Here is a 15,693-nt window from a genome sequence, read left to right as displayed (position 1 = left end):
CAGCAGGAAGAATTGTGTAAAAAATGAAATATCAAAGCACCTTTTGATCTTAATTTAAAAAAACAAAACAAAACTATTTTGGAGAGAAGATGGATAGAAATGAGGATGACTCAGCTTCCCAGTAGGGACACGCACATGAACTTGCATCATTCAAGTCAGATCAAGGCGACTTTCTTCAAGAAGCCTTCTCGGATTTTACGGCAGTAGTTAGTTTTCACATTAGAGGACAAAGCTCTATGACACTTTCCATGTTGCATCACCTGGAACTAACAGACACTCAACTGCCAGCTGAAAGAGGGAAAGGACCCAAGTGTTCAAGGAGAAATTATTACACCTTCCCCTCTCCTTCTTGCCACCCCCATCCACCTAGTCTGTGCTAACTCATATGCTTTCAGAAAGTATCTCTGAAGTCTTTATGCATGAGGAAAATCAGTCCTTTCCTTTCTGGATTATTGAAAGGGAGCTATATATCTCTAAAGATGTATAGTTTAGGAATCGTCATAGATAACACATCTTTGCACCCTTAGGTAAAGCCATTACTTTACCTAAGTAAAGGTATTACTCTAAAGTGAATTCAGGGGGAATTGGGCTTACTCAGTTTACTACTGACTGTAAATTCAACCAATATAAAAAGATGAAACTCTAATTAGAAAAGATACATGCACCCGAATGTTTATAGCAGCACTTTTGCAATAGCCACGACATGGAAGCAACCTAAGTGTCCATCAACAGATGAATGGATAAAGAAGATGTGGTACATATATACAATGGAATATTACTCAGCCACAAAAAAGAATGAAATGTTGCCATTTGCAGCAACATGGATGGACCTAGAGATTATCATACTAACTGAAGTCAGAAAGAGAAAGACAAATAGCATATGATAACACTTATACGTGGCATCTGAAAAAATGATCCAAAGAACTTATTTACAGAACAGAAACAGACTCACAGACATATAAAATAAACTTATGGTTACCAAAGGGGAAGGGGGAGACGTATAAATTAGGAATCTGGGATTAACAGATACACACTGCTATATATAAAATAGATAAACAACAAGGACCTACTGTATAGCACAGGGAACTATATTCAATATCTTGTAATAACCTATAGGGGAAAAGAATCTGAAAAAGAACATATACATACATATATATTGTACAACTGAACCACTTTACAGTGCACCTGAAACTAACACAACATTGTAAATCAACTAGACTTCAGTAGAAAAAAGAATAAATTCAACCAATATAGCTTGAGTACATGCCATGTATTTGGCTCTGTTCTAGGTGTGCTCTGAGGGCCACTCCTATGGGAACACTGATACACAGGATGTTTCTCTATTAGACTCAAAGTTCCCTGATGATAGGGATGGAGAGAACTGTGTCTTATTTAATCTCTCTTATCCTTAGATCCTCAATACCTAAAACGTCCCTCAATGTCTGGTAGATGCTCAATAGTGTTATTGAATCAATAATAGACAAATAACTGTTGAATGGGTAGATGGTTGAATGAATGAATACATGAGTTCATAGATGAGTGATTCCTGATCACTGCCCTTAGGGAGATTACATTCCGGAAAGAGGCAGAGAGGGGCAAGCACACAAATGATCATGACGCATGGTGGAATGAGGTAAGGACCATCGGAGGTGAGCCTGCTAAAAGAAAGCACTGTTTAGGTTTAGGTGAAAATGGCAAGTCCTGGGAATGTAAGCAGAAGTAAGTAGTACTTGAGATTGTCCAGGAGGATGGATAGGATGTCATAAGCAGGGATGGGATAGGAAATGAGGGAGGACATTCCAGCCTGAGAGAACAGAGTGAACAGACATGGCCAGGTAGACAGTCATGAACATTTTGAGGAGTTAAGTTTGGATAGCTTATATGGCATGTGCAGGTCAGGAAGGGGAAATAAACAAGATTCACACACTGGGTCCTCATCATACGGGTCTTGGAGGCCTGGGTTTGCTAATTTGGAAGTGATCACAGACAAATCATGAGGAGAAGCTGGCTTCTCATGGGGGCTGTGAGGTTTGTTTAAGCACATCTTCCCAAAACATGATAGTTCTAAGGAAAAAGGTGGAAGTGCAGGAAAGAAAAAAATTTTGTGATAATATAATTTGTCTTTAAGTTCTGTGATGACAAATCAGAATTCTCCTATGTTTGTAATGTAGGAGTCCATGCTCTGATTAAATCACTCTATCTGCCCTGCCAGTAACATGCAGAGAAAGCCATTGACGCAGTTGTGTTAAATAAGCAATTAAAACAGTAGTAGGTTTTGAACTTAATGCCTTTTCTTTATATGTTACATTAAAAGCTGTGTGATTAAGCTGACCTGGGATTTCTGAACAGAAGCTGAACAGTCGACTTCACATTTTTAAGAAGTGAAAGATACATGCTGAGTTGCGACATGTACTGCTCATGGAGTCCCACGGATAAAATATGAGCATTTCCTGGGGGCAAAGAGTCCTTAGTGAGGGCAAAGAAGGCTCATGAGCATCACGTTAATGTTCTGTATTTCAAGACCTTCCACTGCCGTGGAGTACCTCTTTAAATTTCTCTGAACATCTTCTTTGGCAAAGACACGCTGAACCACATTGCTGGGTGGTTCCTGTTTATTTCCCTTTACAGGGGCCTTCTGCTGCTCTTGCTGAGAGCCTGGGTGGCTACTCTGTGACCGGCAAATCCCCCCGGTTCCCAGCTCCACGCTCGCCTGGTGTAAAGACAGATGCTCTCATGGCAGTAATGGCTGGATGTGCTGTGTTTGCACATCTGCGGTGGCCTTTTGAATTGAGTTTCGAGCCCAAGCCAGGCAGCCCCTCCTTTATTTTCACTGTCACACCATTAAAGGAAATGAGATTATGGCACAAATCATCATTCACATGACTCTGACATAGAAGGTTAGGGAGATATTGCCGAGATAATTCCACAGCCGCCATGCCCCTGACAATAATTACAATGTGACCACAGGGGATCGCCTTCTAATAGGCTTTTGTTCAGTCAATTCAGAGTCTGTTGTGTGCTCTGAGTTTGGATAATTAAAGTTGTGTCTCAGAAGCCACATGTGGTAGCTCATAATTATGTAGTCGAGTCTAAGAGGGAACTGAGGTGACTGACACCTGTGCTGGCGTGAGGAACAAGGGCCCTGGTGACGAGGAAGAAAGAAACCAGTCCCCTCACTGAGGAAGCGGGGGATGGCATTCACTCCATAGCATCCACTGCTTTATTTATTTTAAAACGAAAATGAGTGATTATAGCCCTTCCCAGTCCAATTGCTCACCCTCCAGAGGGATTTTGCTAACCCTTTCCTGTAGCCTCCAACAAAAGAATGGGAGCTGACTGGACAGGGAAGAAAATACAAATGGCTTATTGAAACACCAGAATGGTTTAATTATTTAATCATTTGCATGTTGAGAGATTTGCATAAAGGCAGGAAAAGGCCCATGTTGGAATTTGGCCTGTATCTCCCTCTGTTTCTCACTGGAGCAAAGATCTCGAAGTGTGGCCTTGTTTTAGCTCTTGAATTTTAGAGAAATGTGAACTTTGGAAAGCTTAGATTTGTTATTTCAAGAACACAATATTTGAAAGGAAAATAAACCCAAAGACCATATCCTGCTGGGCCATGTTCCCCAAGTCAGTCTATGGCTGTCAGAGAAGCAAAGTAGTTGCTTTTCTCCACCACGCAGGACACACTTGGAGAACCATTCTCCTGATCAGGACAAGCAGACTGCTGGGTAAGTGGGTGCCTTTTTAGCACTCTCAGACTGGGTCCCAGATTTTCTAGATTCATCACATAAGAGATGTTGAAACGTTAGTATAGGACATCTTTTATCTGAAGTCTTTAGACTGTTTAGCAGATTCTTGGAATACACGTGTGAAGGGTTTTCAATTTCTGAGCCTTGAAAGTAGATTTCTGCTGTGTCCTAACATGAGATATTTTTTCCTCCAGGTTTTGCCAGGTAGAGAAAAAGGCTTCCCTTCTTCCAAACACTGTTTCCCCTTTTGAAGCGCAGCAGATTAATTCTTCACCCAATGTGGGAACAACAATTGCTATTCAAAACACTGCCCTTTCCTCAGGCTTTGCCTTCATGAAAATGAAACATATTTCATACTGAGTACCATATGGTGTTTGGGAAGAGTGGACACGCAGATGCTTCCTAATTAAAGCATTCAAGTTTGTCATGAGAAATGGCAGCCACAGATGACTTTGGCTGGGCGCGTGTCCGGGAGGGGGTGGGCGGGAAGGGATCCCGGAGCGTGGATGAAGTGGGAGGCTGACGCCCAGCTTTTTCAAGCACAGGCTCTGATTGGTCCTCGGGGAACAGATAATGGCAAGAGGCAGTTAATTTGAAGATAATTGAGAGATCTCTTTCCTGTCTTCACACAATAAACCAAGGTGCCGGGCCTCAGCTGGCACTTGCACTCTGGCAGGACGAAAAGGGCCCGGAATGGGTCTGCTAAAGCTGCCACCTCATTTTCACGTCTCACACAAAGCTGGGAAACGCCTCTCCCGGCTTCCCCCAGCCCCAGATGCTGGTGCCCATGTTTATTGTTTCAACACATCAGACCATAAATAAAAGTTTCCAAAGAGAGAGGCCATCAGAGGAATGGGGATGGTCTATTCTTCTGGAAAACAAGGGCCGTGTCTCTAAAACGGCAAGCTCACCGACCAGTCAGAAGAGACGTGCCCTTTCAGATGGTGGGTTTTCTTGGAGAAGGTGAACTATACCTTTTTTTTTTTTTTTTTTTTCCAGCATCCTTAGTGCGCTGTGCAAAACTTTCCAAACCACTGAAGTCCAGGTATCGTGAACTTTTCCTTTTTTTTTTTTTTTTTTTCCAGCATCCTTAGTGCGCTGTGCAAAACTTTCCAAACCACTGAAGTCCAGGTATCGTGAGGGCCCTTCTCAGGTTAACTCAGACACTTGTCTGCACACTTCTGCGTGGACAGGAACCACAGAGGTATCCCAGACAAGGAGTGGACTTAAAAGGAGGCTCTCCCATTGCCTTAGCAAGCCGCGCTGAGAGGAGAAGGAAGTCAGAACAAGTAAGGGGCTTTTCTTTTTGAGGGATCCTTCCCTCTGTCCTGCCTGCCTCCCCAGCCCCTTTGCATTCTCTTTTGGGGCAACTTGCTTATAAATTCTAGGAAACCCTTAAGCCAAGTAGGTGGAAAAATAATCTGATTTCCTCTTTTAACACACAGAAGAACTGGATATAAGGGCTACCTAAGTGTGAAAAAGAATGCTGCTCTTTTTCTCAGGACTGGGAAACTTAATGGTGTCAGGCATATGGGCATAACAATGATAAAGAACTCAAAAAAGTGAAAAGAGCCACGTTCGACAGATTTATTCCTCATCCGTAAAGAAAAAGATTTGAAGGAGTGGGCACACAGGCAAAGAGGAGTGGCGGGGGCAGACTAAATGAGAAAGCCGGTCAGGGGAAGCTGAATTAGGTGATTAATGCAGGATGGCTTGGGGCTTATTAAAAGTAGCTAGACAGCTGGGTTTGCTAATCTGATTTGAAATTTTTTTGGCATAAAATACATTTTTCTGTTGTTCTGGTAAGTTGGGGCCAAGTAAGGTTTTCTTCCCTCTGACTAAGAGGATTGTGACGGTCTCCCCATGGAGGGCTATCTTCCAGCTTTTTCCTGGGGGGTACTGTACAGGTGGAAATATTGGTCTGTACTGTCACTTCTGTACTGTAGTTATACAGAAAAGGCAGAATGGGGGAGAAACTGCTAGGACCATAGAAATAAAGAATAGTAAAATGAAAGGTGACAATTTCCGTTTATCAAATGAAACCATAAAGCAAGCAAAGAGATAAGATCCAAACTTGCAGAAGAGATTTCCAAAATATAGACCAGCAAGTGTTTAGTATCAAGAATACAGGTACGAAATCAACAACAACAACATAAATAAATAACCAAATCGAAAAACTAGGTAAATCACAGAAATGGACATCTTACGGCAAAGGAAACACAAATAATGGATATATACAGGAAAAAAATGCTCAATTTCAGAAGCAGGCAGGAAATACAAATTAAACCCAAATGAGAACCTATTTTATACCCACCAGATTGGCAAACAATTGAGAAGTTTGACATCAAACACTGACACGAGTCTGGATGAAAGGATCGCTTCTACGCTCTGGAGTGTCGGCGCAGGTCCCATGACCCTGGAAAATGATTGGGTTTAATTGACTCACCCAGGAATTCTAGTCCTGGACATATCCTCTAGGTAATTTCTAGCACATCTACAAGTGGTCACAGCACACTGTAAGAGCAAAAATTAACTAAACAATCCAAAAGATCATCAACAGGCAAATTTAAGAACAGATAGTGATAGTAGAGCACCACACAGCATGAAAATGCATAAATTAGAACTATACACATGATGCAGAATCTCACAAGTATTGAGTAAAGCAGAGAAAAAATAAGTTTTACAAGATTGCATATAGTACGTTACCATTTTTATAAAGTCCAAATCAAGCCAATTCAATAAGCAAATACTGAACCATTGCTCCTAAGGAAAATATACATCCCCACCCCCGCCTCAAATAGATTATAGTCTTAAATTCCAAGAGCAACTCATGTGGTGGATTCTACTTTCTTTATTTTACAAAAGAGAAAATGAGGTTCACATTTGAAAATGAGTGTGACATGATGCGCCTAAGCCCCCACTACTAACTGCAGAGCTGGGATTCAAACCCCCTTCAAGTGACCCCAGGGCCGGAGCTTTTTTTTCCCCATGTTGCACTGTCCCCTACCTCTCCATCCTCTGCTCATCTCTGTGTGAGAGCTGAAACAAAGCACAGCGTCTTCTTGATTGACCCCAGATGGGGTTGTGCTCATCTGACTCATCTGGGTGACTCAGATTTTTCTCTGCTCTGTGGATGTCCACTAATGACTGTGAAAGTGCTAATTCATTCTGTCTGGCTGCTGTCTACCAGGCTAGTGGACACATATAGTTATGTAGTGGACACTTTCCAGACATAACCCAGTCTCCTTTCATGCAGGGGTGTGTGTGTGTGTGTGTGTGTGTGTGTGTGTGTGTGTGTGTATGTGTGTGTTGGGAGTGGAGGGCTTGAGGAGGTGGTGGTGGCCGCAGGCAGGACACAGGGCCACCAGAGGCACCTGGGAGAGGATAGATTGGAGAGACAAAGCTCTGTTTTCCTGTGTGGTCTCAGGATCATCCTTACTGGCCCCAGGGCTGTAGAAACAGGCCCTATAGCTCAGGCCACTGGCATCCCAGTGATATCAGGGCAGGAAAAACCCTACTGGGAAGAGCAGTTAATGAAAGAACATTTATTCTCTCCCTCTTTATCCAAATCCCCAAATTTGGTGCATTTCCCTATTTAAAAAACTGCCTTCTAACAATGCTGCTTGTTTCTAAAAGTTTAAAGGGACTCAGATGAAGCAGGTCTGAGGTACATGTAGCTTTAAGTATATTTATTAGGAAATAAAATGTTTAAAAGCAAAAGTTAGCCAAGGGTTTAACTCACAAGTTAGAGAAAGAGTAACAGAGCATTCAAAGAAACAAGAAGGAAGGAAATAATAAATTCAGAAATGAATAAAATAACTCGTGTATACACTTAACACACTCACAACTGAGGAATAGAGATTAACCAAGCTAAATGTTGTTTCTTTGAAAGTATTCCTGGACTTCTCTGGCGGTCTAGTGGTTAATACTCCGTGCTTCCACTGCAGAGGGTGTGGGTTCAATCCCTGGTTGGGGAACTAAGATCCCACATGCTGTGTGGCGCAGCTGGAAAAAAAAGTATTCCTAGTATTGATTGACTTCTAGAATAAATGATCAAGAAAAAAGTATGCAAGTACGCCAAATACAAAATGAAAACAGAAAAATTACTACAGATAGCTGTAAAATTATTTAGAGATAATGTGAAGAAAATGAATAGAAAAGGCACAGTCTGGGAGAAAGTATTTGCAAAACATATATCTGACAAAGGACTTGAATCCAGAAAATGTAAAGACCTCTTATAACTCAAGAATAAAAGGCTAAACAGTTCCAACAAAAACTCAACAGAATCTTCACGAAGATATATACACTACCAACAGGTACGTGAAAAAGTTTTTAATATCATGAATCACAGGGAAATGAAGATTAAAACCACAATGAGATACTATACACCCACTAGAATGTGTAAAATTTTAAAAGACATGATGCCAACTGTTGACAAGGATATGGAACTACTGGAACTTTCCTAAATGGCTGGTGGCAGTGGTGACCCAGGGTAGCAGGAAGGAGTGGCTGTCCTGGGTACAAGCAATAAGCAGGCAATTCATTGTCTGCAGATAATTTAAAAACAGTAATAAAACTAACTATAAGTCAGTCTGCTTTTTATTACCAACATATGCCAGCAATTCTAAACAACATTAGTGATAAAACCCTTCTCCCTGAAAAATATTTTTTGTTGGTCTAAGCACTAAACAATTGTTGAGGGTTACTCTTGAGTTTTAATGACGTACATGTAAGCTTCAGATTAGCACATTTTTATTATTTATCCTTTAATAATCACTGCACTTTACATGGAAATAAAGTCCAATTCTCCCAGTGTGTCAGTCTCCTATGCACTCACACTCAGCTACGCGTGTTTTGAGAACAAGCCTCTTTTTTTTTTTTTCTTTTTGCGGTACGCGGGCCTCTCACTGTTGTGGCCTCTCCCATTGCAGAGCACAGGCTCCGGACGCACAGGCTCAGCGGCCCCGGCTCACGGGCCCAGCCGCTCCATGGCATGTGGGATCTTCCCGGACCGGGGCACGAACCTGTGTCCCTTGCATCGGCAGGCGGACTCTCAACCACTGCACCACCAGGGAAGCCCTGTTCATTTATTTTAAATTGAAGTGTCATTGACATACAACGTTATGTTAGTTTCAGGTGTACAACATAGTGATACAACATTTATATACATTGTAAGATATTCACCACAATCAGTCTAGTTACCCTCTGTCACCATTTAAAGTTACAACGATATTATTGACTATCTTCCCTATTCTGTATATTGCCATGACTTATTTATTTTATAACTGGAAGTTTGTACTTCTTAATCTCCTTCACCTATTTCACCATCCCCCCACCCCCTCCTCTCTTGGTGACCACCAGTTTGTTCTCTGTATCTATGAATCTGTTTCTGTTTTGTTTTTTTGTTTGTTTTTAGATTCCACTTATAAGTGAAATCTTAAAATATTTATCTGTTGCTTATTACTTTGCCTTTCTTTTGCTTAGTTTTCTATGTGCCTATTTATATTATATTTTAAAAATTAAAACTCCAACATATCTTATTTTAAAAATTTTTATTGGAGTACAGTTGCTTTGCAATATTGTGTTATAAAACTCCAACATATCTTTCAAATGTCATTTTATTTTCCAAACCCCCCAAAACTTTGGGGTCATTTTTCCCCTGGGAGACCTCCTCACTCAGTCCCTTGCCCTTCTTCCATCTGCTCTTGATCTCAGAGAGACAGCAGTGAGCAGTGGCTTAGAGAGAGATCTTAGTTCCCTGCCCAGGAATTGAAGCTGGGCAGCTGGGATGAACACCAGGAATCCTAGCCTCTAGTCCACCAGAGGCTATAAGCTAGTCGTAACATGGTTGGCTCTTACCTCATTTGAAAAATGAATTTCTCAAAGAGGCAAAACCTGTAAAAACAGGTACAAAGTTTATTATTAGAGACAAGCACAACAAGTGGGAAAGCACACAGAGAAGCAGTTTATTTATTTAAGATAGAGGCAAGGCAGAAATATACTGGAGAGTACGGGTGTGGGGTCCTCCCTAATGAGGAAAGCAGTAAGGAGGCGGTTAAATCATTTATATAGGGCAGTTCTTCCAGGCCTTTGTTTACCTTTGACCAATTATCTCACTTCTTCTCCCACATCTGACCTGCCTGAGGACCCTCCCCAGTATGCATGGGCAACTTTTTGCCAAGATGGATTCCAGTGCAGACGCCTGTGGGAGGTTTGACAGCACCTATTATGGGGTGGTGCCCCCTCCCTTTTTGACCCCCGAGGAGCCTTTCTGCACATGTGCAGTCAGGGAGGTTTCCCTGGCCTCAGGAGTGATAGATGTGGTCCTCTTATCTCTTCACTTCAGCAGAGCTCAGCTCCTGCCATTAACTTTGTCCTTGGAGTGTCAGGGAAAACAAGGCTCCAATTACTCCACTTGACAAACTTCAGCTGCTCGGCCCAGGGGCCCACCTACTCCTACCTCGCTCTGATCTGTACCCAGTGCCCTCCTCACCTGATGGGCAGTGTCAATGGGGGACTTCCCCTCAGTAGGTTCTTGTGCTGTGTCTCTAAGTTCCCTGGATACCACGTTTCCTTTCTCATGATGTACTCCCTCATTTTGGTGGAGTACAACCTCTAGTAGTTTCCTAAGAAAGGGTGCCTGGGAGGTAAATATTTTGAGACCTTGCATGTCTGAAAATGTCTATTTTATTCTCACTCAATTATATAATTAATTCTAGATAGGAAATAATTTTCTCTCAGAGTTTTGAAGTCCTTCTTCTGTATATTCTATCTTAAGATACTGATCTTGTGATATTGGTCAAATGAATATGATTCCTACAATTTCTCCCCTCCATAGGAACTTTTAATATTTTCTTTTTATCTCTAGTGTTCTCAGCTTTCATAAGGATGTTCTTTGGTTGTGAGTGTTCTGCTTACATTGCGTTGAGATTTTGATGATCCCCTTAAATCTGGAGACTCATTTTTTTTGTTGCTTCTTTGAACATTTTCTCCCCTCTGTTTTCCTACTGTTTCCAGAAGTGCAACTAATTAAGCATTGGCCCTCTTGGATTGGTGCTCTAATTTTCTCTTCTCTTTACTTGCCTTCGACTTTCTGGGAGATTCTTGTCTTAGTCAGCTGGGACAACAATAACAAGATACCATATACTGGTGGCTTAAACAATAGAAATTTATTTCTTATAGTTCTAGAGGCTAGGAAATCCAAGATCAAGGTGCTGGCTGATTTGGTTGCCTGGCAAAGTCCCTCCCCTGCCTTGCAGGTGGCTGCCTTGTCACTGTATCTTCACATGGCAGAAGGAGGAAACTCTGGTGTCTCTTCCTCTTCTTATAAGGGCACTAATCCCATCATGGGGGCTCCACCCTCAGGCCCTTATCTGAATATAATTACCTCCCAAAGGCCCCACCTCCTAACACCACCACACCGGGGGTTAGAGCTTCAGCATATAAATTTGGGGCAGAAACATTCAGTCCATAATAATTCCTTGACTTCATTGTATAATCCTTCTATTGAATTTCTAATATTTCTAATTTTAGCTCTCATATTTCTAATTTCTAAAGCCCCTGTTCTTTGATTGTTCCTTTCCCTTATTTCCTGCTGTATTTGCAGATACCATACCTTCTTGCTCTGGAGAAAGCAGATCTGTTTTTAAACTCCTAGGCCTGGAGGTGACATCAACCTCTCTGCACACATGGGAAGAACCATCATATGGCCCCACGAGTCACAAGGGGCTGGACAATGTTGTGAGACGGGTGCTGAGGAAAAGAGAACATTAGCAGCCTCTTCCACAGAGGATTTCCTTGTTGTGTGATGATCTTTGGTTTTCTGTTTATTTTTAAGTGTGAGACACCAGAAAACGTATTGGAAGCTCTGTGTGTGCAGGTAAAACATGTTGCTCCTGAAGGTGATTGTGGTAGCAAGCCCGCTTTTTTGTTCAGGGACCCTCAAATACCATTATCTGAAGTTCATTTCTCCCAAGGCATGTGTTGTTTTTTTTGTTTTGTTTTTTTGCAGGAAAGAATCCTCCATTCTTCTGTCTAGGGGTACACGTCTGGTTGTCAATTTTTTTGAAGCACAAGGAGAAGAGAGCTAGGGAGTTCCTATAATTCAAACACAGAATTGCAGCAATTCTCCTGAAATGATGTGCATGCTTCTTTTCCACCCCTGCTGTGTCTGGTATCCCTGAGTCCAGATTCTCTCTGGCTCAATTTATCCAGAGACTAAATGTCAGATTTCCTGTGGGAGTGGAGAGAAGGGGCGGAGAGGCGGGGCAGAGAATCCAACAGATCCATGTTAAGACTTCAATCAGTCCTCCTGTTTCCAGCTCTGCATCTCACTCTACCCTTCAGTGATACCTGTTGCCACCAAGTCCTAGGCCTGCCTGAGTTCTGCAGGGTGAAGAGACCTTCTTGGGCCATTGACCACTGCAGGCCTTGGAACTGTAGCCCCCTCTGTTCTAAAAATTTATTACATTGCTTCTCTATCTGCCATCCTCCAAACATTTTTCAGTCTTTTTATTTTTTTTTAAACATCTTTATTGGAATATAATTGCTTTACAATGGTGTGTTAGTTTCTGCTTTATAACAAAGTGAATCAGCTACACATGTACCTGTATCCCCATATCTCCTCCCTCTTGCGTCTCCCTCCCACCCTCCCTATCCCACCCCTCTAGGTGGTCACGAAGCACCGAGCTGATCTCCCTGTGCTATGCGGCTGCTTCCCACTAGCTATTTGTTTTACATTTGGTAGTGTGTATATGTCCATGCCACTCTCTCACTTTGTCCCAGCTTACCCTTCCCCCTCCCTGTGTCCTCAAGTCCATTCTCTATGTCTACATCTTTATTCCTGTCCTGCCCCTAGGTTCTTCAGAACCACTTTTTTTTTTTTTTGATTCCATATATATGTGTTAGCATACGGTATTTGTTTTTCTCTTTCTGACTTACTTCACTCTGTTGTCATAGTCTTTTATTTGCTCTCACCTCTCATTTTCTTTGTCCCTATGATTGCATATTTTAAAAATTCTTTTACTTTCAAAGTGGGTTTTAGAAGAGAGAGGAGAGAAACACTTGTGGTCAATATGCCACATTTAATGAGAAGTTGAGAAATAATTTTGATAATATGGATAAGTTTATAACGCTTAATATAAAAGGGACGACTTCCCTTGTGATCCAGTGGTTAAGACTCTGTGCTTCCAATGCAGGTGGCCTGGGTTTGATCCCTGGTCAGGGAACTAAGATTCCCACATGCCACACAGTCAAAAGAAAAAAAAAATCTTTTGTAGGAACTAACACAACATTGTACAGCAACTATACTCCAATAAAAATTAATTTAAAAAATAATAAATAAAAGGGACAAAAAAGCTGTGTAAATAATGTGATCTCAGGCAGGTTAAAGAGCATAGAAAGAATAAAGGAAGGAAAATGTCAAAATGTGAATTTTTATTGCTGACAGAAAATAATGGTGATTTTTAGCTTCTCGTTAGTCCTTTTATTTCCAAGCATCCCTACTGAACATGAAAGACTAATCAGAATAAGTACTTTTTTACAGAACTGCAAAGAAAATAAGATCACATAGTAGAGGAAGTATTCGAAAGAAACTAAAAAGCGTCTCAGTTGGAAGTGTTTGTCTTCGGGCATAGTGTGTGCATTTCAAATTGGACGCTGATTGTATCACCGATGAATGATAAGTAGACATACACAATGCCATGCATGTGCTGTATGCCAAGCTCTATACAGTATCTCATTGAATCATTACGGTGATCACAGAGATAGATATTATTTTCTTCCCACTTATAGATGAAGAAACTGAGGCACAGACGTAGCGCACTCATGGCCCTCTGTTGGTACGTGACTGAGCCAGACTTGGGACCCAATAAGTCTCACTCCAGAGAGGCACCCTTACCCATCACATTCCATTTCAGTCTCTCACATGTATATATATACATGTAAGTACCTATGTCCTTATCTAACTCCTTGTACACATTTGTGCTTATGTCTACACATATGTTCATAGGGTCAAGAGCATGCCTTTGTTCTTGAACAAATTATAAAGTGAGGGCAAGAAAGGAGGTCAGCAGGGCCTCTCTGGGAACTGTGATAATAAACACTAGAGGTGGCCACATAACTGCTTGGGTCTGAATTCTCATCTCCCACTCTTTTCCATAGCAATAAATCATGCCCCACACATGGGAGAAGGGAGCCTTGGGCTTCCAAGTGCATTCAGGAAACAAGCTGCTCTCACACCTGTTTAGGCTTATGCTTTCGGACAGCTTTAGAGGCATAATATGGCCCCAGGTCTTTGTTTTGAGTACGGTGGGTGGAGGGGGGCTTCTTACCAGCCAGGATGCGTTAAAAGTTCATGGCAGCTGCCTAGAAGCCACTGCAATGTTTCTCATTAAAGACAAACTAGTTTAAACTCTGTAGTATTTCCAGGAATGTAAGAGTTTTTGAAGCTGTCGTTCTTTCCATCCTATTGCTTCAGAGCTCTAATTAAACAATGCCACATGTAATACTCCCCAAGGCCTTAGGAAAGAGGTCATTTGAATGATTTGGGATGGTCTAAATTTCTTTAAAAAGTGCCCACAAGTTTTTAAGACTTTTTTATTTGCAGGCAGTAATTCCTCATGTGGCACCCTGGGGCCACATGCTGGATTCTAGCTGGAAAAGAATTTATTATGCACGGTTTTTGTCTATATAGTTCTCTTTTGCTTGTGAAAGAGTAATCCCCCAGACTAATTTTCTTTTTTTCCCTCTTTTTAATGAGAGCTCTACTGAGATTCGTGTACCGTACAATTCACCCATTTAAAGTGTACAGTTCAATGCTTTTTAGTATATTCACAAAACTGTGTAACCATCACCACAACCAATTTTAGAACATCTTCCTTTCTCTGCAAAGAAACTTAGCACCCAGAATGGGGTTTCCAACACCATTCTCCAATAAAAGAAACCAGAGTTCCTTGGAAAAATGACTGATTCTAGTGCTGGGCAGGAAATGTATAAGATGAACCTGGAGCATCTTCTAGTGCCAGGAAGTAAAGAAGGCTAAAACAAACAAATAAACAAAAACAAAACAAACAAACCCCATCAAACCCTACCTTCATGGGGGTACGTCAACTGAAAGAGCTTCCAGTGGACAAAGCTGTAATAATTTGAGCAGCAAAGTGTAGGAGTATTGAATTATAACCCAAAGCATAGAATAAACTAAATATCCATGTGTTCATACTGATTCAAAGAAATGCTTAAACAAATAAATAATTGGGGAGAAAAGGCGAAGCTCCATTGTAAAAGAATTCCAAATAATTTATTAATATTCTCTATCGATGAGACACCGTTACCACACCTCCCTTTATAGCCTAGTTTCCTTTCTTGTTTTGAAGTCTTTGTCTGTTCAATCCAATATCTGTGCTCTCTCACAGGCAGTTTCTGTTTCTTTCTTCATTCTCTGGGTGTGGGTCATACTTTCTTGTTTCCTTCCATGTCTCATAATTTTTTGTTGAAAACTGGACATTTTCAGGAGATATAAAATAACTCCTCTGGGATACTGACCTCCTGCCCCTCTCTGGGGCTTGTTTTTGATGTTGTTTGTTTATTTGGCTGGCCCCTTGCAGGGATGTCTATTTCCCCCATAGTATGAAACTTATGATGTCACCTCTCAGAGGGTGGAGACTTTGTCATGCACACAACCGCCCTAGGATGACAATCACCTAAGCAGGGCTCTCTCTGTTTTTTCCCTCAGTTTATCTGTTAAGGTGTCTGGCTTAGTATCCCACCCAGCTGATAGTTTCCTGTAATTGCTGGCTGATTGCACTAGTGTTTTTTGTTTTGTTTTGTTTTGTTTTTGTTTTTGTTTTTGCGATACGCGGGCCTCTCACTGTTGTGGCCTCTCCCGTTGCGGAGCACAGACTCCGGACGCGCAGGCTCAGCGGCCATGGCTCACGGGCCCAGC

Source organism: Lipotes vexillifer, unplaced genomic scaffold (assembly GCF_000442215.2).
Source record: "Lipotes vexillifer unplaced genomic scaffold, Lipotes_vexillifer_v1.1 scaffold241, whole genome shotgun sequence".
In the NCBI taxonomy this organism is placed as follows: domain Eukaryota; kingdom Metazoa; phylum Chordata; class Mammalia; order Artiodactyla; family Lipotidae; genus Lipotes; species Lipotes vexillifer.
The sequence above is the reverse complement of the archived record's forward strand: the minus strand, read 5'-3'. Positions refer to the sequence as shown.